General features: G+C 46.7%; 1 protein-coding gene and 2 long non-coding RNA genes across 3 annotated transcripts in view; 1 reads left to right on the top strand and 2 right to left on the bottom strand.

Moving 5' to 3' along the window:
• Positions 1 to 24,310, bottom strand: part of LOC148128384 (uncharacterized) — a 604,018-nt gene that overhangs the window by 422,428 nt on the left and 157,280 nt on the right. The window lies entirely within an intron of this gene.
• LOC148128385 (uncharacterized) lies at positions 11,979 to 17,561 on the bottom strand. The gene is made up of 3 exons (XR_015741310.1): positions 17,216 to 17,561; positions 14,334 to 14,494; positions 11,979 to 12,166 (listed from the first exon to the last, which is right to left on the bottom strand). It is a non-coding gene; the product is annotated as an uncharacterized LOC148128385 (long non-coding RNA).
• The window catches only part of MIDN (midnolin), a 50,553-nt gene continuing 47,177 nt past the window's right edge, over positions 20,935 to 24,310 (top strand). Inside the window, exon 1 of the mRNA XM_026699091.2 lies at positions 20,935 to 21,360. The gene's annotated coding sequence lies outside the window, so the exon portion shown is untranslated. The remainder of the gene's footprint in view (positions 21,361 to 24,310) is intronic.

Below are 24,310 nucleotides of genomic sequence, written 5' to 3'. Positions count from 1 at the left end.
CGTTCTCCTGTGCAGGGCAACAAAAAAAGACCCAGCCGATCAGCTGGGATTCCGGAGGCAGAGAATAGATGGGGACAGGGGGGCCGGTTTGAGGAGGTGGTATTTGCCGGTTCTTCGAACTACTCAAAATATCCACTACCGGTTCTCCAGAACCGTTCAGAACCTGCTGAATACCACCTCTGAACTCTTCCAAGCATAATTGCTTTCTCCAGTGAATTCATGCACGACGTGGCCAAAATAAGTGAAACATGGCCAAACTAAATAAAGTTAGGGTTAAATAAAAAATAAGATTATCTGATGCATTTCAACAGGTATCTCTCATCCCAGTCCAGGTTTCACAGGTCATGTGCAAAAAGTGAGAGGAAAATACCCCAAGGACTGGCATTAGGTATGTGCACGCAACCTGCTTGACTAGCTAATTTATGAAGCTGGTTTACAAGCCTCAGCACAGAATTTGAAGTTTGATTAGAGTTAACACTCCTTCTCCTCCTTTTCCTGTTACTCCTCCTCTTCCTTTTCCTTCTTCTCTTTCTTCTTCTCCTTTTTTCTTTTCCTTTTCCTTCTCTTCCTTCCCCCCCTTTGTCCTTCTCTTCCTTCTCCATCCTTCTCCTTCCCCTCCTCCTCCTCTTCCTCCTCCTCCTCCTCCTCCTCTTCCTCCTCCTTTTCCTTGTCCTACTCTTTCTTCTCCTCCTCCTTTTCCCTTTTCCTCCTGCCTCCCCTCCTCCATCCGTGAATCTGAGCTAATTTGTGGGTGAGCAAAATGCACCAAATTATGTGCCTCCTTTGAACATTGTCTTTCCATGCAGCCCTCGGGTGGCTCACTTTCACACAAACACAACTCCCCCCCGCCCCCTTTGTGAATTATCTTTGCCAAAAGCAGCAAATTGTAGCTGGGAGCAACCATCCAGCTCAAACCCTTTATTTCGTTGTTTTAAGAAGAACGGCAACAGTATAGAATGTGTTTAACCTTATCAAAATCTGGGCTCTTGGAAACTGACTTGCATTTGCAACTGTTGTAGTGTCCTATTGTCATGTGATTTCCCTATGCAACCTTCCCACCTTGGTTTCCCCACAAGTAAAATCAAGTTGGATTTGTTTAACGACCATGAAATATTTCACAAGAAGAGTTCTCTGCTCCTCTACTCATTGCAGAATACCTTATGCCACCAGACTTGAAATTCTAGACCTGGAAAACCTAGAACTACTCCGTCTTCGGTCCGATCTAAGTATAGTATATAAAAACATATACTGCAATGTCCTACCGGCAGGGGTGAGATTCAATTTTTTTAACAACTGGTTCTGTGGGCGTGGCTTAGTTGGTGGGCATGGCTTGGTGGTAATGTGACTGGCTGGACATGGCCCACTCAACATCACTCACATCGAGGCACATATCTCCTTGTCTGGCCTCTTGTGACTGTGGGGATGCTGCAATAGTCATAAATGTGAAAAATGGTCATAAGTCACTTTTTTCAGTGCCATTGTAACTTTGAATGGTCACTCCACACAAGCAAAGTACCAGCAAAGGAGGGGGAAAAACTCCAGAGAAGTTTCTGAGACAGGAAGTCTAGTCCTGCCAAGAATGTAATAAGGGTTAACGGAGAGGCAGTTTCTGTAAGCAACACCAGAATGTTTCCTTCCTGCCTTCCTTACAGGATTAGGCCAGTAATTTCTTCTAACAACCAGTTCTCCGAACTGCTTAGAATGTTAACAACCGATTCTAGCGAACAAGTGCGAACCTGTAGAATCCCACCCCTGCCTATCGGTCAATGAATACTTCAGCTTCAACCATAACAACAAAAGAGCACACAATAGATACAAACTCAAGGTTAACCGCACCAAACTTGATTGCAGGAAATACGACTTCAGCAACAGAGTGGTCAATGTCTGGAATACTCTATCTGACTCTGTGGTTTCTTCCCAAACCCCACAAACTTTAACCTTAGACTGTCTACTATTGACCTCACCCCTTTCCTAAGAGGTCTGTAGGGAGCATGCATAAGCGCACCAACGTGCCTACTGTCCCTGTCCTATTGTTTCTTTTATTTTTCGTATATGTATTCATTTCATGTATTCATAACTATGTTTATCCTTGTACTTATTATCTTGTAAGTGATTAACAAACAAACAAATAAACAAATAAATAAATAAATAAAATTTGCTTAACAACTACGGCAAAAAGTGGTCCCAAAATTGGGCGTGACTCAGCTAACTTCACAATGTGCCTCGCTTCACAAAGTGAATTCTGGTCCCAGTGGAGCTCATAAGTCAAGGACTACTTACACAATTGTACCCTGAAACAATTAAATAGTTGCTACATTTGGGTAACATAGTTAAATTGCTGGTTGAGTTAACCCCTCTACTGGGTTGCCCCAAAGGTGCTTTTTTTGAGAGACAACTGGACTTTTTGTTTTTTTCTTTGAAGATGTTTCACTTTTCATCCAAGAAGCTTCTTCAGCTCTGGCTGGACGGTGAGGAAAGGAAGGGTTTCTACACTCCTTGCGGACAGCTGGTCATTTGCATCCTTTTAGAGAGACATTGAGACCACTTGGAGTTTCATCTGTGTCATCAGGGTCAGCTGAGTTGTGCAAATGGGTGTGGAACCTTCTTGGCACTGCTGAAAGGACTGTGTTGTAGACTGGAGATAGGTGATGTCTTCAAACGTCTTCCAGGAAAAACCAAGAAAGTCCAGTTGCCTCTTGAAAAAGCACCTTTGGGACAACCATGACCTGGATGGCTGAGAACCTCCATAGACATGTTCTGAGTTCAAACTAGCAGCCATTGCTATTGTTGGAAGAATCATCCTTCTGGGTTCAGTTCCAAGTGGGTAAAAAGACACTGGAAACATGGAGGCTGTTTGGAAATATGGTTTAATGGTGGACAGGACCACATGCCTTGGAGCTCCAGAGAAGGAAGGGCTGAGTTGCTGAAAGTGCCTGGGTTTTATACCCTCTGTTGGGATTTGAATTTGAGCTTGTATTCTGATTGGTTGTCAGACTCCCATGGGGCCATGCAGGGGCAACTCTGTACGCTGTCCTGAGTCCCAGGCTTGGTTGAGCCTTGCTGGATGATGATGTAACAAAAAGGCTTTGTGCAATTCCTATAGCTCTATCTGGAGATCTTTGTTATGTAAAATAGGCTGGCCTTGGCCAGAGAAATGGTCCATTAGCAAAGTGGGGCGGAGGGCTGAGTTTCTGCTTCTGAGGTGAGTTTTTGCTTCTGAGTTTCTACTCTTTTTAGGGGAAATATTCTGCCTTTTTTATATTCCCTAGGATAGTTCAATTTTCCAGGAGAGGAGTGGGTTTCAATTTCCAACACTATGTTGGGTTTTCAGTTTGGTCGTCAAGAATCTCATTGCAAGCCAAACTCTCTCCACTTACTTGCAGCATAAATAACTCGTGATGGAATTAATCAGTGCCTTGAAAAAAAAAACAAAAAAACGCAGCGTACAAAAGGTGTTCCAGTTTCATTCAGAAAAACCCACATAGTAAATCTGTAATCTGCTTCTTCTGAGCCATTGCCGCGAGTTCTAATGACTCAAGCAATCCAAAGTTTATTTTAATGCGCAGGGCAAAAGAGCCAGTGTCAGAATTAGATAGTCCTCAGATAACGCAGTCCAAAGTTTCTCTTTGGCTTACCTCGGATAACCTACGGAAGAGAGGGTTTCTCGGTGAATTCTGATTTGCTTCTTGCAACTCCTCTCCTGCAAAGTTTAGCCTTTAAAAAAAAACCAGGGGAAGTGGGGAAGCTAACATTTGGTGCCCTGGTTGGTTTTCCTTACGAGATACAAATTGGGTAGGAGATCTCCTTCGATTGCCGTGCCCAAAATTCTAATCTTTGATCAAAAGGAATGCCTTAAGCTAGCAACTCAGGTTCTGCAGAGATGGTATCTCGCTGGGCCTTAGCCTCTGTGGCACTGGGTAATTGCTGATTGCCATCTGCTGTACTTCTGCCATCCATAGAATAGAATAGCATAGAATTCCAGTTTTTAGCAGAGAAAGGTGTGAGGCCGGGGCTGTGAGCTACAGCAACGAACCCACAAGCTCAAAATCTGACAGTCTTGGGGTGTTGGGATCCCCACACTGGTTCAGAGCAAAGCATCCATGCCAGGAAATGGGAGGAGGGTTGATTTTTGGGATTCAGGGTGGTTTTTTTTTTTTTTTTGCATGTGTGTGTGTGTGTGTGTGTGTGTGTAGAATGATGCAGCCAGGAACATCTGCCATTTCTGATCATTTCAGGCCAAACAGGCAGAGCTAGGCAGACAAAACCATCTGCCGCCAGTCTAGAAACCCTGGCACACAACGTTGCTAGCAGCGAGGTTTCGTGGCACGCAGGGTGGAATTAGAAGGGAACGCGATGTGGGGATTTTTTGATCTTTTGCTTTTTACGTTTGTGATGGGAAGGAAGCGGCTTTCCAGAAAGACAACAAGTCTGCAAATGGTTTAGTTGAGCGGAATTTACCACGGGGTGGTTGGGTCTCAAGGCTATCGAGTGGACCCTGGTCCAGCAAAGAGCTTCCTCTTCCGATTCTTGCTTTTCGGGGCCTGTCCAAACTCCAAGTCCCATTTAGGGCATGTGCGAAGTAGTCCTGTTGGGAGGGCAAAACCCTCCACGCAGGGTTGCAAACATTGCCCGTGAATTTTGCACAGCCGCAGCCATTTTTTTCAGCTTTGGTAGACAAAATTTAGGATCTGTTCCGAGGTGGACCTCAAACTTTTGTTGATGCTGAATGGAAAATTGGTCAAGTGGTTAGGCTTGGAAGGAGTATAGGGTGGAGGAAATATATAGCTGGGTGATTCTACCAGAATAGCTACTGTGCGGTTAAAAATATATTTTTTTTTCCTACCTGGCTCCAGTTCTTTGGAACAGACTTCCAGTAGAATTACGCCTGGAATTGGGTCATTTAAAATTAAAAACAATAAAATCACGTCTTTTTGATGTGTTCTTCCTAACCCACAGGAAAGGTGCTCTAAATAAATAAATAAATGTACCCATGTTTGCTTATTACTTGGTTAATAGAAGTAGGCCTTGACTTACAACCCGGGGTGGCAGCTGTGGGTTCGCAGGGGTTCAGGAGAGCCCCTACCTAAGATTCTGTGCAGTTCGGAGAACCCCCAAATCCCACTCCTGGCTGGCCCCATCCACCCTGCCCCTCCCCTCCCAGGAGTCCCCACATGTGTGCGTGCAGAAGGGAGGGCAAAAAACGGGCCTCGCGGAAGTTCAGGAAGGCCGGAAATGGGCCCGTTTCCAGCTTCCAGAGAGCCTCCGGAGCCTGGGGAGGCCGTTTTCACCCTCCTGGAGAATGAAAGAAAGCCTCCAGATCCCGGGGAGGGCAAAAACGCCCTCCCCCCGCCATGGTGCAGGAGGCCGACTAGGCCATGCCCACCATGGCCACACCCACCCAGCAACCTGGCAGAGAACCCGTGGTTAAAAATTTTGAAGCCCACCCCTGCTTACAACCATTTATTTAATGACCGTTCAAGGTTATAATAGCACTGAAAAAAGTGACTTATGACCAGTTTTCACACTTATGGCTGCTGCAGCATTCCCCACAGTCATGTGATCAAACTTTGGCGGTTGGCAACTGGCAGGTATTTACGAGGGTTGCAGCGCCCTGAGGTCTGCGATTACCCTTTTGCGACCTTCTTAAGGGGCGTCTGACAAGCAAAGTCCATGGGAGAAGCCAGATTCACTTAATGACAGCACGATTCACTTAACCACCTCAGAGATTCGCTTAACAATAGCCAAAATTCATAAAATGGGGCACGACTCACTTAACAACATAAATTTTGGGGTCAAGCATGGTCGTAGGTCAAGGACTTCCTGTATTCTTCTGTGTCCTAGGCCTTTCAGTTCAGATGATGCTTCGTTTATATACTGATATTAAACAGGTATTCTTCAACTTTTAACAGAAACAGAGTTCAGAATTTCTGTTGTAAATCAAGCAAAGTCCCATCCGTGGCAGTGGTGGAATTCAATTTTTTTTACTACTGGTTCTATGGGCATAGCTTGGTGGGCATAGTATGACTTGGTGGGCGTGGCAGGGGAAGGATACTGCAAAATCCCCATTCTCTCCCCACCCCGCTAATCTGCTTTCCAGCTCTGTTCTCCTATGCGGGGCAACATAAGACCCAGCCGATCAGCTGGGACTCAGGGGGAGGCAGAGATGAGATGGGGGTAGGAGGGGCCAGTCAGAGGTGGGATTAGCTGGTTCTCCGGACTACTCAAAATTTCTGCTACTGGTTCTCTAGAACTGGTCCGAATCTGCTGAATATACCACCTCTGGGATATAAGCAACGAAGTTGCAGTCAGTCATAAGTTGGAGGGTGAAAAGAAAGATGGCAGGATTAATAGTAATAGCAATGGAGACTTAGTAAATTATAACCTACTGGTCGGAACCTGCTGAATACCACCTCTGATCTGCAGGATGCAAAACCGCACCCCCTTTGGTCCAGGGAAAAACCTCTCTTCACGAAACTGGTACCTGGTGCCCCAAAGGTCGGGGCCCTCAAGCAGGGGGTTGGACTAGAAGACCTCTAATGTCCCTTCCAACTCTGTTATTAAGTTAAGGCTATTTCTAAGCATGTCGGGTAAGCATGAAAGAGTCCGGGGACAGCAAGGCGAAATGTTCAGTCAGAACAACTCAAGCAACTTCACATCCCAACAAGCCTTCCTGAACTATTTCCTCTTGAAATCACGTCAGCCTCTATCCTGTTTCTCTCCTCTGCCACCTCTGCCTAGGGAAGAGCAAATCCCTAAAAAAAAATATATAATCCGTTGCTATTACAGTTCCTGCCTTTTTTATGATACCTTTAATACCGACAAGGTGGGAGCAAGTCATACATTGAACTGGCCTCTGGGGGTATCATTCAGAAGAGCTGGGTATTTCCCTCACTCATAACCATTAATCTTAGGATGAGGTCCTTGTTTCTTAGTTGATGACACAGCAGCCTTGGGCTCAGCTTACTCAAAATGTATTAAATGCAACGATTGTGTCCTAACTTCTAACAAAGATCCAGAAGATCCAGGCAGTAGTGACACATTCTTCAGCCCAGTGTTTTTCAACCTTAGCCACTTTAAGATATGTCAACTTCAGCTATGCTGGCTGGGGAATTCTGGGAGTTGAAGTTGACATATCTTAAAGTGGTCAAGGTTGAAAAACACTGCTCCAGCCATAGGGGATGAGTGCAAGTTTTCCAGAAATTTAAAAGGCAGTGAAGGACAAAGTGTCAGGCCTGTCCCAACTTGGTCTTCTAGGAAAGAAAGACTCTCGACTCCAAGTGTAGCAAAAAAAGAATTCTTTCGCTAAAAGCCAAGTGGTTACAATAAAACCAAGCCTGATCTGAGGTTTCGCACACAAAGCTTTCCCAGTTAACTTTCCCCTTTGTGTTCCTCCCTCACCCCCCACCCCACATCGCGAGCCACCCTGCTCCATTTCCCACCTTGTGGCCAGTGGTGCATTTCAAACATGGTTACCCCCGGTTCTGTGGGCATGGCTTGGTGGGCGCGCTTTGCACGCGCGCACAGGCTTTGCGCAGGCACAGACTTTGCGCAGGCGCAGGGGTGTTTCAACTCCCCTCCTGCAACCCTGCACTCTCCCCTGTCGCTTCAGCAGCTGCCATGCGGCAATTGCTGTGCCGCGCAAAGCAGCTGCGCTTCAAAAGAAGGATGTAAAGGTGAGTATGGCAGCCCAGGCAGGCAGGTGGGCCCAAGACAGAACATTGGAGAGAACCCGGTTTGCTCTCCGATGCTCATCACCACTACTGGCTTGGCAGAAGCATGCCAAACCAATAGAATACCACCACTGCCTGTGGCCTTGGGGTGGTGAGCCGATGGTACAATGTTTAGTTTCAGATTCCACCCCCACTTTTGCTCCAGCCCTCTGGCCCCCATAGTTCATGGCAAATCAGCATCTAGCAAGGCAAAGCAGGAGTGAAAGGATGGCAATCCTGACCAGCATTATTTCAGGCCACAAGATTGTGTCCTAACTTCTAACAAAGTTAGAAGTCCAGTGAATTAGCTGAAGCAAATCGGCTTGGAGGTATTTGCATGGAAGAACCAAAGGGCCCAGGACCCTGCTGCGTCTAGATCCCAAATGGGATCTAGATCCTGATCGGAGAACAACTGAAAAGCTGGAGAATTCCGGTAGGGAATCCTAAGTAACTCTGTGGGAGAATATATATATATATAATTTTTGGCCCGGCGTCGCTGGTACCGAGTAAACACAACCTGGTTCTCCAGCAACCTTTCGCCTGGGGCCTCTGTGATCCTGAGGCCAGCGTGGTTGCGCTGAGCTGGCAGGTGTAGATGAAACTCAGCCCAGCCCAGGAATTGCTGGAGGTGTGCTGCAAATCAGGATGCGCCGCTGTCGGCTTTTGCAAACCAACGAGTGGGAGACTTTGAAAGCAAGCTGGAAAGGCTTCTAGTGGCAGTCCAAAAGGGGGAAGGGATCGTGGGAGGCACCAAGTTAGCAAGAGCTGTGCGGAGGAGTGGGGGAGAGCCACAGGTCAGGGCTCAGGATGGGGTATCTGCAGGCCTCACAGGGAGGAAGGATGCCTGAGTAATGATGTTCACACAGGCATGGTTCCTTTGGCGATAAAGTAAGCAGGGAGGAATGCTTTGCGCACCGTAAAAAACGTTTGCCAACTTTCTCTCAGCCAGGTGTGTGTGGATGGCAGCTCTGGCAGGCTCCCAAGACAACCACTCAAGGGCAAGGCAAAGCTGGCTTATAAAACCAAACTTGGTTTATTTATTTGGGGGGGGGGGGTTCTGCACGAATCAGAGAGTCCCCAGCCCGTTGCTGCAAACGGATCAACGCCGAGTGTGTATGGAGATTCTCAATCATCCAGGTCACAGTTGCCCCTGTTGGAAAGTGAAATATTTTAGGGTATACTAAAAAGGCAGAATATTTCCCCTAAAAAAAGAAGTAGAGACTCAGAAGCAGAGACTCATCTCAGAAGCAGAAGTTCACCCCGACCCTTGTTAATGGGCAGGCCATTAAGGCCTGGGCTAGAGTATTCTACATAACAAAGGCCTCTACCCATCTCACCACCTGGCCTGGGAAGATTACATCAGCCAACACTCAGGTGAAGCCATGCGGTCCAAACGAAGCCTACAAACTTAGCTAAGACCCCGCCCCTGGGAGTCTGACAGCCAATGGGATGCATTTCTTACAGAGGAACAGGAAACACTAAGGTGGGGCCCAACAGAGGGTATAAAACCCAGGGTCTCTCAGCATCTCAGCCCTTGTTCTTTTCCTTCACCCAACATCTTGAATTATGTGATCGTCCTTTTCACTCTGGAGCTCCAAGCCACGTGGTCCTGTCCACCATTAAACCGTCTTTCCAAACAGCCTCCATGTTTCCAGTGTCTTTCTTCCCCACTTGCAACTGAACCCAGAAGGATATTTTCTTCCAACATCCCAAAGGTGCTTATTTTTCTTTTCCCCAAAAGGCAACTGGACTTTCTTGGTTTTGTTCTTTGAAAACGTTTTGCTTCTCCAGTTCTACAACACACAACGCGATCAGTTGTAGAACTGAAGAAGTTTCTTGGATGAGAAGTGAAGGAAGTGAAATGTTTTCAAACACCTTTGGGATAAAAGCCGAGGAATGCTTTGTCTTAAAATGCCAAATTTGGAGTAGCTGGCTGATTGTTTTTGCACGTAAATCTCCTCTCTCCACCCGCCCCCCACTCTGTTTTCCTCCTTGGAGGAGGAGGGGGACGGCAACATTTTCCTCCAGTGAAGATTATCGGAACTTGGGTGATTGTGCGGCAGAAATGCAAAGTTAGAGGTTGAGGCTGGCCAGGCCTTCTTTTGCTGTAGAAACCTAGTTGGCGAATGGGAAGCCTTCTTCTAGATCAGTATTTCTCAACCTTGGCTGTTTGAAGAGGTAAGGACTTCAACTCCCAGAATGCCTGCGGAATTCTGGGAGTTGAAGTCCCACTCATCTTCAAACAGCCAAGGTTGAGAAACGCTGTTCTAGATCAGGGGTCTTCAACCTTGGCAACTTTAAGACCAGGGGTGGGATTCTACCAGTTTGCACCTATTCGCTAGAAACCGGTTGTTAACATTCTAAGCAGTTCGGAGAACCATTTGTTAGAAGAAATTACTGGGCTAATCCTGTAAGGAAGGCAGGAAGGAAACATTCTGGTGTTGCTTACAGAAACTGCCTCTCCGTTAACCCTTTTTACATTCTTGGCTGGACTAGACTTCCTGTCTCTGGAACGTCTCTGGAGTTTTTTCCCCCTCCTTTGCTGGTACTTTGCTTGTGTGGAGACCATTCAAAGTTGCAACGGCACTGAAAAAAGTGACTTATGATCATTTTTCACACTTACGACTGTTGCAGCACCCCCACAGTCACGAGAGGCCAGGCGAGGAGATGCATGCCTCGATGTGAGGGATATTGAGTTGGCCACGCCCAGCCAATAACATAACCACCAAGCCACGCCCACCAATTAAGCCACGTCCACAGAACCGGTTGTTAAAAAATTTGAATCCCACCCCCCCGTTTAAGATGTGTGGACTTCAACTCCCAGAGGCTGAGGAACTCTGGGACTTGAAGTCCGCAGGTCTTAAAGTTGCCTATGGAGACCCCTGTTCTAGACTAGAGGATGCGGGCGGTCCAACTCTCATCCACCGATCCCCATGGTTTGGACAGATGGGAGTTGTAGTCCGATCCCTGCTGAAGAGGTAAAAGCAGGGCAGGGCTGGGCTGGGCTGGGAAGAAACAGGACGCATCGCTGTTGCACAGGCATGTTAAAGTTCTTCTGTGAGAAAACACAAGCCAGGCAAGAGGCTGTTTTGCCGGAGACCTATCAGGCCGAGGGCTGTTTGTAGAGTTCCTCTGTCCCATTTTTTTGTTCAGGAAGTCAGTGCTGCTCGATCCTATTTTCTCCACAAAACCCACCCCGATGTGGTAGACAGAGGAGAAAAAAAAAAGGGGAAGCAGCCCAAAATCATCCAGGGAGCTTCCAAATGGCTGAGGTCGAACTAGAACTCCCCCTCTCCTAGTTCAGCCCCTTCCCCACTACATCTAATTGGCCCTTGAACTGAGGGGGCAGGGACCAGTGTCATCCAATCAGCTTCTGGAAATGGGGTAGGACTAGAACCCAGCTCTTTCCACTCGTAATCCACCCCCTCCCCCCACTACACCTATTAGCTCTTGAGCTGAGAGAGACGGACAGGCCAAATTCAACCAATCAGCTTCCAGGAATGAGGGAGGTCTAGAACTGGATTTCCCCCTCCTAGACCAATCATCTTTCCCACCACACCTGATTGGCTCTTGCACTGAGAGTGAAGGATCATCATAGAGAAACCTATCTACAAATAGTTTCCCATTTATAACTATATATTTATAACAGCCTGGATTTATGGTCATGGCAAGTTGTTAAGCAGATCATCACGTGACCACTCCAATTTTTACAATTCTTTTTTTGTGGCAGTCATTAAGCGGATTGCAGTGGTCATGAAATGAATCAGTTTTATCCAATGGGCTTTTATTTTATGGGAACTGGAAGTAAATGCTGGAAACTGGCCAAAAATCAGTCACGTGACCAACAGGATGCTAAAAACAGCCATAAATGTGAGGTGGTTACCAAGCACCCAAAATATGATCATGTGATTGCGGAGAAAATGTATGTGTGGCCTTTGGAACTCCATAACTAGGTCATAAATACCTTTTGGGGAGTCTCTCTATGACGTCAAACGGTCACTTAAGCGACAGGTCGGAATAGCGAGGACTGCCTGCATGTGGTCACCAGAAGTCAACAACAACTTGATGGCACATAATCAAAAATACGGTAGCATTTACACCTGCTAGGTTAGCTAAAATGTTGAAAAATATGTTTAGCAAATGTTAGAAATGTAATTAAAAAAAAACTGGCACATTTTATCATATGTGGTGGATTTGTGCGAAAGCAAAAAAAAATAAAAATGGGCAAAAATACACAGGTGGCTAGAAAAGATAATAGGGAAACATGTAGATTTTAAACCTGAACTGCTTTTATTATGGATGATATCAGAAAAATTTGATAAGTATGTATTTAATATTACACGTTTTTAACAGCAGCAAGGATTATCTTCGCACAATATTGGAAAGATGAAGAAACACCACAAGATGAAGAGATAATTAAGAGGATATTAGATTGTGCAGAAATGGATAGACTTACACTGAAAATCAAACAGAAAAAAGATACAGAATATTATCAAACATGAAACTTATTTTACCAGAGGTTGAGGAAAAAAGGGTGGAAATTAAGAATGGAATCTGTGTTGCTAAACAAATTATATACCCAGACAACACGATGTTTATTAAGCACTAAGAAGTATAATTAATAGAAAATTAATAAGATGTATATTAAAAAAATACTGTAGCAGAAAGGAATCTAAACTCCAGTCTTTAACAATACAAATTGGAGACAAATAGTGATTGCTTTAGGTCAAATCCAACTCCAGTGACAGCAGACCTGATGACAACAACAACAATGGCAATGGACATGGTAATCGCTATACAATTTATTTATTTTTGGCTAATGATGCACGTGTGGCTTCTCTTTGCCTCCTTCTAAAATTATCCCCTGGGATTTCTTAGTGGTGTCTCATCCACATCCAGCCAGATCTGACTCTGCTTAAATTTCGAGAGATCACTCAAGGCCAAAATTTGTGCCACCACCTACTACTTTGGAACTGAAGCGGAGAGGCAAGTGACTATTTCTTCCTCCCGCCCACGGATCTGTGCCTTTGCCTTGCCTACCTCTGCAGGAACCATTCTCCTTTTTTAGGAGGGTGACAGCAGACAGCTGAAGAGGTGAGGTGGGCAGGGCCGTGTCACCTTCCGTGGGCGAGACCAAAAATTGTTTGCCTGCAGTGCATTGTGAGGGGAAGGAAGGGAGATTTTTTTTCCATTCTTCTTTTTTAAAAAAACGTCCTTTTTAGATTTCATACTACAGGCAGTCCTCGACTTGCAACGGTTCATTAAGTGACCATTTGAAGTTACAGCGGCACGGAAAAAAAGGGACTCAGTGACTGTTTTTTTCACACTTAACGACCATTGTGCCATTCCCCATGGACATGTGATCAAAACTGACCACTGGCATGTGTTTATGACAGTTGCAGTGTCTGGCGGTCATGTGGAATCACCTTTTGCGACAAGCAGAGTCAATGAGGAAGCCAGATTAATTGAACAACCAGGCTGCTAACTTAACAACTGCACCGATTCACTTGACAGCTGTGGCAAGAAAGGGGGCAAAAGGGAGCAAAATTCACTTTACAAATGTCTCACTTAGTGACAGAAATTTTGGGCTCTGTTGTCATAAATCATGGATTAACTATACATTTCTTAATTTGGTTTTGTTACTCCTTGCAACACAGATCATCATTTTCTCTTTCTCTCTCCCTTCCCTCCCTCCGTCCCTCTCTCTCTCTATCTATCTACCTACCTACCTACCTACCTACGTATCTATCTATGTATCATCCTATCTCTCTCTCTCTCTCTCTCTATACATGTGTGTGTGTATGGTATTCAGCTTTGTTAGGTTATTTTTCCACGTCATTATAGTTGTGCTTTTAAAATTGTAGCAACGTTTCGGCAGAATCTCATCTGCCATCATGAGGCTTCTGTATAGCGTTCATCTGTGTATAGTGTATAGTGTGTATAGTGTTCGTCTGTATAGTGTTCGTCACAGATGAACACAATACAGAAGCCTGATGATGGCAGATGAGATTCTGCCGAAACGTTGCTACAACTTTAAAAGCACAACTATAATGACGTGGGAAAATACCCGAACAAAGCTATACATATATATATGTAGTTGTACATATATATATAGTTTGTACACACACACACACACACACACACACATATCTATATATACATACATACATACATACATATACACATACACACACACACACACACACATATATATACATATACATATACATATATATATATAGTGCTCAACTTACAACCACAATTGAGCCCAAAATTTATGTTGCTAGGTGAGAAATTTGTTAAGTGAGTTTTGCCCCATTTTACAACTTTTCTTGCCACAGTTGTTAAGTGAATCACTGCATTAGTAACAAGACTGTTAAGTGAATCTGGCTTCCTCATTGACTTTGTGTGTCAGAAGGTCACAAAAGGGTAACACATGGCCCCAGGCATTGCAACTGTCACAGATGTGAGTCAGTTGTCAAGCATCTGAATATAAATCACCTGACTATGGGGATGGTGCAATGGTCATAAGTGTGAAAAATGGTAATAAGTCACTTTTTTCAGTGTGTTGTAACTTCGAAGGGTCACTAAGCAAATTGCTTGTAAGTTGAGGACTAGCTGTACCTGCATAGCTGCCTGGGGAACTTTCTTTGTTTTTCCTTGAAGGTATTTCTCTTCTCATCCAAGAAGCTCCTTCAGTTCTGGCGGAATGGTGGAGGATGAAAGGATTTATATTCCTTGTAATCATCTGGTCATCAGCACAATGTAGTGAGACATGTACGGATCTGTAAATTGAAGAAACAAAGCAACCACTTCACAAACGCCTGGCACAACATAGGAGAACAAACCCATCAGGACAAGTGATTGAGCAGGCCGTTTGCATTTAAAAAACAAAGGTCACTCTTTTGAAGACAACAAACTCCACCTTCAGGATAGAGAGGACCGTTGGTTTGAAAGAGGGGTGAAAAAGGCCATCTACCTTAAGACTGAACAGCCCGCTCTCAACAGAGCAGGAGGGATACGACAGCACCTTATCTCCTGTTTACAATGGAGTCCTTTCAGCAGTTCCAAGTAGGCCCCACACCTCATTTGCACTAGTATTCAGATGACCTTAAGAGCACAGACAAACCTCCAAGTGGCCTCAGTGACTCTCAGAAAGAATGCCAATGACCAGATGACTGCAAGGGAATATCAACCCTTCCGTCCTCCACCCTTCAGTCAGAACTGAAGAAGCTTTTTCGATGAGAAGCGAAACGTCTTTAAGGAAAAACCAATGTCCAGTTTGTTGTTTTGACCAAGGCTTTCTGAGGCTGTAATTAAGCACATGCTTTCCAAACAACTCTTGTTTTATTTCAACGCTGGAAATTATGTGCATTCCCAGCCCGTAATGAGTCCCAAAGAGTCCCTCGAGATAAGCACTCACCTTTATCTCCTTTGAATTGTTGCCAATAACTAAAGTGCCAAATTAACTGTAAAAAAACCAACCGAAGGACAAAGTCCACACAGAGCTTCAAGGTTTAATCTGAACAGAGTGAACGACTTTGCTTCCTGCAAAGATTTCTCTACCTTTGCACTTCCTTTATACCTTAGGGGAGGGGCAATCCTCTCCAAGCCTTACTCCCGAGTCGCCCCTTTTGTCTTAGCTGCTCTGCCTTCTGGCAGCTCTGTGCATTGGGAACAGGCTCCCCTTGTTCCTCTGCCTCACTGCTACCAGATTCTGGAAGCTCCGGAGCCAGCACATAACTTCCAGATGGTCCTGGACCCGTCTCTGCATCGGACGCAGGACCCTCGTCCAAGTCCTCCCCAGACTCCCGGACTGGTCCCCGTTCTTCCCCACTGTCTGATTGCGCTGCCGTCTGCACAGGCTGTTGGCAAACCACAACCCTTGTTTTGGAAAAGCGCCTTTGGGACATCCCAGAGTCTCGTGATCACCATTTGTGACCTTCCCAGCTGGCTTCCGACCAGTAAAGTCAACGGGGAAGCCAGATTCAGCGAACCACCGTAGGGATTGACTGAACAACCGCAGTAAAAAGAAAGCGGTCAAATTGGGTGCAGCTCACTTAACAACCACCTAGCAATGGAAATTCTGTCCCCAACTGTGGTCATCAGTTGAGAACTACCTGTATTGGCCATGAGGTGTCTTCTTGAGCCAATTGGGCAAATTTAAGAGCCGAGGGGAGGGGACCAAGAGATGAATGGTTTCAGTGTCTGCCAGGAATGGTTAAAAAAAAACACAAATTCAAGATGGCAGCCACAGAGAGGTGATCCAAGCCGTGTCTATTATGACCCCATCCTGATTAATTACATTTATTTTATTGTACCAACTCGTAGCAGGAGGCAACTGAGGCGGTGTGAAGCTGAGCGAGGTTTGAAGTCCGTCTAGTCAAATTCAGGATGGAAAAAGGACAGGAAGCTCTTATTCACAGGCCAGCGTGTGAGAAAGCTATTAACATTCCCTGTGAAGCCTCTCCAGTGACTAAGACTGGTTTACACCTCAGAGTTCCAGTAAGAAAAGAGGCCATTCAGTCTGGAGACTTAACGTGATCGAGATCCTATCTTGTGTCTCAATGGCTTCCCATAGATAATCTTCTTTTAAAAGGCACAAACAGATGTTATCAGGGCCTCTGAGCATGCACAGAGAGCCATTCCCTCACCACTGTGTAACCACTGCTTAATAATAAAGGTAGGCCTCGACTTACGGCAATTGACCCCCAAATCTCCGTTGTTTAAGCAAGGTAGGGGTTTTTTTTAGTGAGCTTTGCCTCCATTTTACGATGTTTCTTGCCCCACTTGTTAAGCAAATCCCTGCAGCTGTTAAATTAGTAACGCCGTTGTTAAGTGAATCTGGCTTCCCTATTGACTTTGCTTGTCAGAAGGTCACAAAAGGTGGATTTCCAAATTTTTAACCCCACCAGTTCCATCCGCACCTATACCACTTCAGACAAATGGTTATCCAATCTCTTCTTTAAAAACTTCCCAGCGGTGGAACAGCCACAACTCCGGGAGGCAAATTGTTCCGCCGATTAATTGTTCTCTCACGGTCAGGAAATTCCTCCTTAGTTCTAAGGTTGCTTCTCTCCCACATTAGTTTCCACCCATTGCCAGGGGTGGGATGCAACTTTTTAAAACTACTGGTTCTGTGGGCGTGGCTAGGTGGGGCGAGGCCAGGTGGTCATGTGACTGGGTAGGTGTGTGGGAGGGGGGTTCCCCCCTACTGGGCTTCAGGGAGCAAAAAAACAGGGTGGGGCGGGGCCACACAGCACCCCCAACACACACACACACACACACACACACACACACACACACACACCGAATTTTGCCTCCTGGGCCTCAGGGAAACCTCCTGGGAGAAGCAGCGCAACAGCGAGAGGGGGATCAGCTGCGCCAGGCAATTTAGATTAGCTAGAAAGCAAGAAATCAGACGATTTTCTGCTTTTTAGCTAATCTAAACCGTGCAGCACAGCTGATCTTTGGAAAACAGCTGATGGGGCGGGGGAAGGAAATACCTTGATCTTTGGAGCAAACCAGTTTGCTCCCAGCTGATCTTCAGATCCCATCTCTGCCCGTTGCTTTTTGTCCTGCCCTCCGGTGCTTTGGAGAATAGCTATGTCCCCCTCTTTGTGGCAGCGTCTCAAATATTGGAAGATTGCTATCATGTCACCCCTAATCCTCTTCTCATCAAACTAGAGATCCTCAATTCCAGCAACTGTTCTTTAAATGATTTAGCCTCCGGTCTCCCAATCCTCTTTTTTATTTTTTTAACCTTCCCAGGACCTTCCTTAACTTGCCCACACACACCCCCGCACACCCCGAGTACAAAGGTGCAACTAGGCAAAGGTGGCATTCTGTAACCTTTTGTGCGTGTGTTTGCGTGTGTTGGTCTTGCTAGCACAGGCAACAGCCTCGGCAGGGAGAGAGCAATTCACATGGGGTTAAAAAAAAAGGGACCGGCGTCCTTATCCAAACAGGGCTGTTTGCTGTTCCACCCCACCCAAAAGGTTTTGGAATATTCTGTGCTGGCTGTTTGGAAGCCCTTGCCCAAGCTCTGGGTGAATCCAAACCAAAGAAAAAAAGGGAGAGAAATCCGACCTTTGCCAGCTGAGTCACCGGCCACAAGGACATCACTGATGTCAGAAGGGAGCAGCACTTGGGAATGGGTCCTGCCACAATCTAGTGCTCCGAAAAGCTATTATTGCATGTGCTTGATTAGATCTCTGTTGGTGGGACGCAATGCAGGTAGTCCTCGACTTACGACCACAACGGAGCCCCAAATTTCTGTTGTTAAATGAGACCTTTGTTAAGTGAGCCTGGGGGCCCGTTTGACAACCTTTCTTGTCAATGTTGTGAAGCGAATCATTGCAGTTGATAACTTAGTAACCCGGTTGTGCAGCGAATGAGGCTTCCCTGATGTTCTTTCCTTGTCAGAAGGTCGCAAAAGGGGATCACGTGACCCCCCCGGGGACACAGCGACGGTCATAAATATGAACCCGTTCCCAAGCGTCTGAATTTGGATCGCGTGACCAATGGAGAGGCTGCAAAGGTTGCAACTGTGAAAAACGGTCATAAGTCATGTTTTTCAGAGGCGTTGTAACTTTGAACTAAATGTCACTAAATGAACTGTTGTAAGTCAAGGACTACCTCGATGTGTCACCATTCATTTAGTGGTCTTTAGGTTACAACGGCACTGAAAAAGTGAATTATTTATGGCCATTTTTCACTTATGACAGTTGCAGCTTCCCCATGTTCCTGTGATCAAAATTCAGATGTTTGGCCACTGACTCATATTTATGACCGTGGCAGTGATCCCCTTTTGTGACCTTCGGACAAGCATAGTCAATGGGAGAAGCAAGATTCACTTATCCGGGTTACTAATGTAACACCTGCAGTGATTCACTTAACAATTGTGGCAATAAAGGTTGTAAAATGGGGCAAAACTCACTTAACAACTGCCTCGCTTAGCAGCATAAATTTTGGGCTCAGTGGTGGTCGTAAGTTGAGGACTACCTCTTCTTCTGCAATGCTGCTGAGAGAACGACACGACCGACTCTCCAAAACCAGCACCACATAAAATAGTTGTTCTTGTGAGTGGGGACACCAGCACCCATACAAAGCTCGCACGAGTGGGGCTGTGCGTGCGCACCAGCCAGCTAGTCACGTGGCCTGTGGTCAATAGGTTGCGGGTCCCCTGCTTTTAGGTAAAGGTAAAAGGTTCCCCTCGCACATACGTGCTAGCCGTTTCCAGCTCTAGGGGGCGGTGCTCATCTCCGTTACAAGGCCAAAGAGCCAGTGCTGTCCAAAGACGTCTCCGTGGTCATGTGGCCGGCATGACTAAATGCCGAAGGCGCACAGAACGCTGTGACCTTCTCACCGAAGGGGTCCCTATTTTTCTACTTGCATTTTTTTTACATGCTTTTGACCTGCTAGGCTGGCAGAAGCTGGGACAAGGAACGGGAGCTCACTCCGTAATGCAGCGCTAGGGATTCAAACTGCCTACCTTTCTGTTCGACAAGCTTAGCTTCTTAGCCACTGAGCCACTGCGTCCCTGTTAGAAAAGGATGGGAGGGTCGGGGCCAATCTGACATCTCGGGGAGGGGCCAAGGTCTTCCAGTGGGCAGGAGCCGCAGCAGAAGGCCCGGCTAGCTGGAATAATCAGCTTGACGGGACCCATAGCATCCCACCTCTGCTGGCACGGGTGGGACTTAAAAACTGCCTCGTATAGCAGGGGTGTCCAGTCTCAAGGCCTGCAGCTGGAAAGCTGGTTAGTGGAGTGGGGAGAGAATGGGGATTTTGCAGTAACCTTCCCCTGCCATGCCCACCAAGCCAAGCCACACCACACCACGCCCACCAAACCACGCCCATAGAACCAGTAGTAAAAATTTTTGAATCCCACCAACTCCTTTGGGGAAGCACACTGTCTACTACCCGGCCCGCCAAGCCACAAACTAAGCACGCAACAGCCTGTTGCACAAACACGTCTGCAGCCCATCAGGTCCAGCGCATGTGTGAATGCTGCCCAGCCCGAGTCTTCAAATGCCTCTTCTTGCCCATGGAACAGCGAGCCTTGGGAGCGTTTCCCGGGCTGCTTGGCTTGCTTCTCCCGCCCGCTAATCTCCAAGTCTCGCTTTGCGACCTTAAGGGGCTGGGAAAAGCCAAAGCTGAGCTGGCCAACCTGCAAAAGCTACAGCGGTCAGAGCTGCAAAGAGGGAGGAAAATAGGCGATCAGGTCCCACCGCCATGCTCAGGGCGATTGTGGACTTCACCCCCACCCTCCCACCAGGGCAGTCTTAATGCAGGGGCCTGATGGGCATTTGCCTGTGGACCCCATGAGCATAGGGGCCCCATACTTATCTCTGTATGTTAACCCTTCAATGCACCTTGTGTAGCATATAAATACGGCAACATGTTTATTACAAATTTATGTCTTGGAAGTGCCAATAAAAGAAATATATGTTTAATTTTAGCGACCATTGACATTTTTCTTCCTGGGAGTAGTTGTCGTAGGGGTCCCAGTACATTGCTTTGCCCGGGGCCCCTTAATGCTGTTTAGGTCAGGGGTCTCCAACTGACAACTTTAAGCCTGGAGGACTTCAACTCCCAGAATTCCCCAGGGGAATTCTGGGACCCGAAGTCCACAATTGGTGGCTGGGGGTCTTCAGTCCACAAATCTTAAAACCGCCATGAATGTTGGTTGGCTTATCAAATCCTTGTTTGCCTCCAGTCAACCCAATTTGTCGGGAACCCTGGTCTCACTTTGATTTTTAGCGCAGGGGTCTCCAACTTTAAGCCTTAGTGGACTTCAACTCCCAGAATTCCTCAAAGCGGGCTGGGGAATTCTGGGAGTTGAAGTCCTCCAGGCTTAACGTGGCCAAGGTTGGAGAGCCCTGGTTTACTTCAGAGACGGCCCTGCCTGCCTTGACTGCCTGCCAGTCCCACCCCGGCTCGAAGCGCAAAGCAGCCAAGCTCTCCCCTCGCCTCGCTTTCGGGCGCCCGCGGACGCCTCAGCCGCCTCAGAGCCCTCAGCGAGGTTGGCGGCGTGACGTCAGCGGGCAAATCCCACTGCTGACTTGGCAGCCTCGGGAAGAAGCGCTGAGCCCCCCATCATCCCCGCCCTCTCTTCAGTTGGGTCTTTTCTCTCTCTCTCTCTCTCCTCCTCCTTCTTCGCAAGCTCCGCCCAGCCCCGTGTGACTCTCCCTGCGCGCCTGTGTGTGTGTGGTGTGTGTGGGATTTAAAAAAAAAAAACTTTTTGGAGCGCCTCCCTGAACATTAAAAAAGCCACCGGGGCTGGCAGCGGACACCTTTGGCGAACCAGGCAGCGCAGGCGGCGGCTGCTGCTGCTGCTGCTGCTGCTTGCAAAGTGAGAGATCCTCGCCTTCCCGCCGTCTCTGCTGCTGCTGCTGCTTGTTGCTGCTTTCCCACGACCCGGGTTTGCTCTCGTTTGCTCTCGCCTCCTCCTCCTCCTCCTCCCTGTTTTACGGATCTTTACCCGGCGCTTCAAGAGCTCCCGTCTATATCCGGAGCGAGGATACCCCTTTATTTCTTCCCTACCTGACAGGACTTTTCGGATTTTGTCGATTATTCCAGTGGATGAAAATTCCTGTTTGTTTTGTTTGGATTCGGGATTGGTCCGGCGGAGAGGCGTCTGACGGCATAGGTGAGTCCCTTGAGCTTCGGAATTGCCCCAAAGGGACCCGGCCGGGGAGGCTCTTGGGGTCTGGGAAGGCGAGTCCCTTGTACCTGGGTTTAGCCGGTTCCCACGTTACGCGAAAGGAAGCGCGGGGCCAGCTCTCCTGGGGGAAGCGAAGAGATCGGGTCGGAGGAACCGGCTTTGAAACGGTAGATGATGATGATGGTGATGATGATTACTATTATTATTATTATTACTCTTATTACTATTACTATTATTGTTTTGCTCTCTGGCCGAGTTGCGGTCATTCTTTTACTTCAGAGTAAATCCCCCTCAACCCAGTAGAGCCGAGCCGTGAGTAGTTCCATCCAAAACTACTTTCCCAAAGCTGTTTTAAGCCGACAGCCTGTATTAGGGACACCTTACATTGGAGTAGGGCTTCTTCCTGATCTATTTGTCCTGCTGGCACTGCCAGATCTAGAGAGATCGTTGTCACAATAATAAATTGGGCGGTGCTGGAAAGAAGCAAGTTGAAAATATATATATATATCTCGGTCATTGCTCACCTTTGTATCTTCGGGTGGCAACTGCTTGGAGAGTTAGATCCAGGGAGGATTCAATCCAGATCAAGCAAGTTTAGCATCACAAGGGAAGGGCTGTTTTAGGATGCGGCCCACTGAATTAATACAGAGTTAGGTCTTCACATTTTGCGGGTGAGAGGGAAAATAAAGGATTTGTATGCTGTTTTTCCACTCCTTTTTTAATCCAAGAAAGATTCCCCCACCCACCCTTTACTAGGGAAGAGGGGGAACAAACCAGTACAACGGCCCCGGAATCCCAGTGGACATAAAACAGATGTGTGATTTCAGAGGCTGATAGGAGCGAGGATGGGCGAGCATGACAGTGAACAAAGCTTTATCTGTTCTTTCCTCCAGTCTCGGTGGGAAAAGGGATTTTTTTTCCCCCCCTCAACCAGCCAGATGCTCTCTCTGAACCAAACTTTATGGTTTTACTTGACAATGAAGAAATAATTTGGAAGAATATCCTCTGTGCTTTAATTTAACAGAATCGGCCACACTGGGGAGAGGAGAGGTTGGCATTTTAAGTCCATCTGGCTCGACTTCTTTCTTAGCACCTCGATTCTGTGTGTGTGTGTGTACCTGCAAACATCTGGAAGGGGGTTAGGAGCCTTTCCTGAAGAACCAATTTGCTAAGGGAGGGAAAGGAAAAAAAAAACAACGAGGAAAAAAGGGCCTGCTCCAGTTAGAATGGAAGAAGCTTCTTGGATGAGAAGTGAAATGTTTTCAAGAAAAAAAAAATACCCTCAAGAAAATCCAGTTGTCTTTTGAGGGGAAAAGCCCCTTTGGGACAACCCTGGTGTGGAATCTGGACAATTAAGAATCTCCATAGACTTTTAGCCTGCTTTTAAGGACTCCCACCGCCCCCATCAACAGAGAGTCTTGTGGCTTGGATGTCCAGATAACTTTTCCAACCCTTCCCAATTCATTTCGCAATATCGGAAGGACTTGGATGCTTTTTTTTTTTACAAAACTCCCCTGTGTGTCCTGATTTTGGGGGGGAAACAGAAAGTCAGGGCATTTAAACTGTCCAGAGAAGCAAGAAAAATGACCCTATGGTCTTCCCTTCTTTTTTCCTAGAGATAACGCAGAGGGGAAAAACAGACGTGTATTACCCAGAATGTGAGGTCTGTTGGGAAGAATCTATGTCTCTCTTTGAGGGAATCCCATTCATTTATCCGACTGATCACTTTTTTTTCTGCCCAAAGACAACGCAAGCACCCTCCCTTGGAGAGGTGGGGCTGCCAGCTTCTGCTGAGCTCTTCTACCTCCCATTGGTTTTTGCCCACGTCGGCAGGATCTGACTTAATCCCGTGTCTGGCGCCCACCCTATCCCCTCTTTTCCTTTGTTGCATTGTCAGGATCTCTTCCATTCCTCCTTGTTTTTCCCCCCACAGTCTCCTGCAGGAAAAACTGCTCTCCTGTCCCGGCTTGCTTGCTTGCTTGCTTGCTTGCTTGCTTGCTTGCTTTTTCTTTCTTTCTTTCTTTCTTTCTTTCTTTCTTTCCTTCCTTCCTTCCTTCCTTCCTTCCTTCCTTCCTTCCTTCCTTCCTTCCTTCCTTCCTTCCTTCCTTCCTTCTTTCTTTCTTTCCTTCTTTCTTTTTCTTTCTTTCCTTCCTTCCTTCTTTCTTTCTTTTTCTTTCTTTCTTTCTTTCCTTCTTTTTCTTTCCTTTCCTTCCTTCCTTCCTTCCTTCCTTCCTTCTTTCTTTCTTTTTCCTTCCTTCCTTCCTTCCTTCCTTCCTTCCTTCCTTCCTTCCTTCCTTCCTTCCTTCCTTCTTTCTTCTTTCTTTCTTTCTTTCCTTCTTTCTTTCTTTTTCTTTCTTTTTCTTTCTTTATCTCTCAATCCCACTCCATTTTCAGGCTTCCCAGAAACTCCCATGATATATGGTGGGAGTGCAGTATGGGTGACCAGAATCCGATGCCTCCTTCTAGGGAAATAGATCAATACATGTCTCACACAAACACACGCATATTACTTGTGATATTCTCCCGCATGGCTTGTGACCTGGAAACCTGGGTGTGTGCAAGCTTCTTTGTTTACTCTCTTGATGAGAGATGCGTCCTCTGAATTATGCTCAGGAAGATCGGGGTTACTTTATCCTCTCCAATCCAGGGGCCGGAAAGAAAGAACTTTTGTGGAGCCGAAACTGGTTCTGATGAAGCAGGATCCACAATCTGCGTCGGTCCCCGGGACGAGAGGTTTAGTCTTCCGAGCTTTTCGACCCGCGCTGGAGTCCATTCTCAGGATACTTACCTCTCTCACTCGAATGTGTGGAGGCAAAACCTCTGGTTCTGGGGACCGACCCAAGATGGGATCCTCTGCGATGTTATCCTGGGACACGAATATTTGCCTTTGTTCATGAGGTCATCTAGTCCAACCCCAGCCCAAGCAGGTGACCCT

Source organism: Pseudonaja textilis, chromosome 1 (genome assembly GCF_049901715.1).
Source record: "Pseudonaja textilis isolate UNSWEBS1 chromosome 1, rPseTex1.2, whole genome shotgun sequence".
Lineage (NCBI taxonomy): Eukaryota > Metazoa > Chordata > Lepidosauria > Squamata > Elapidae > Pseudonaja > Pseudonaja textilis.
Note: the sequence above shows the minus strand (reverse complement) of the source record. Positions and strands in the feature narration are given on the sequence as shown.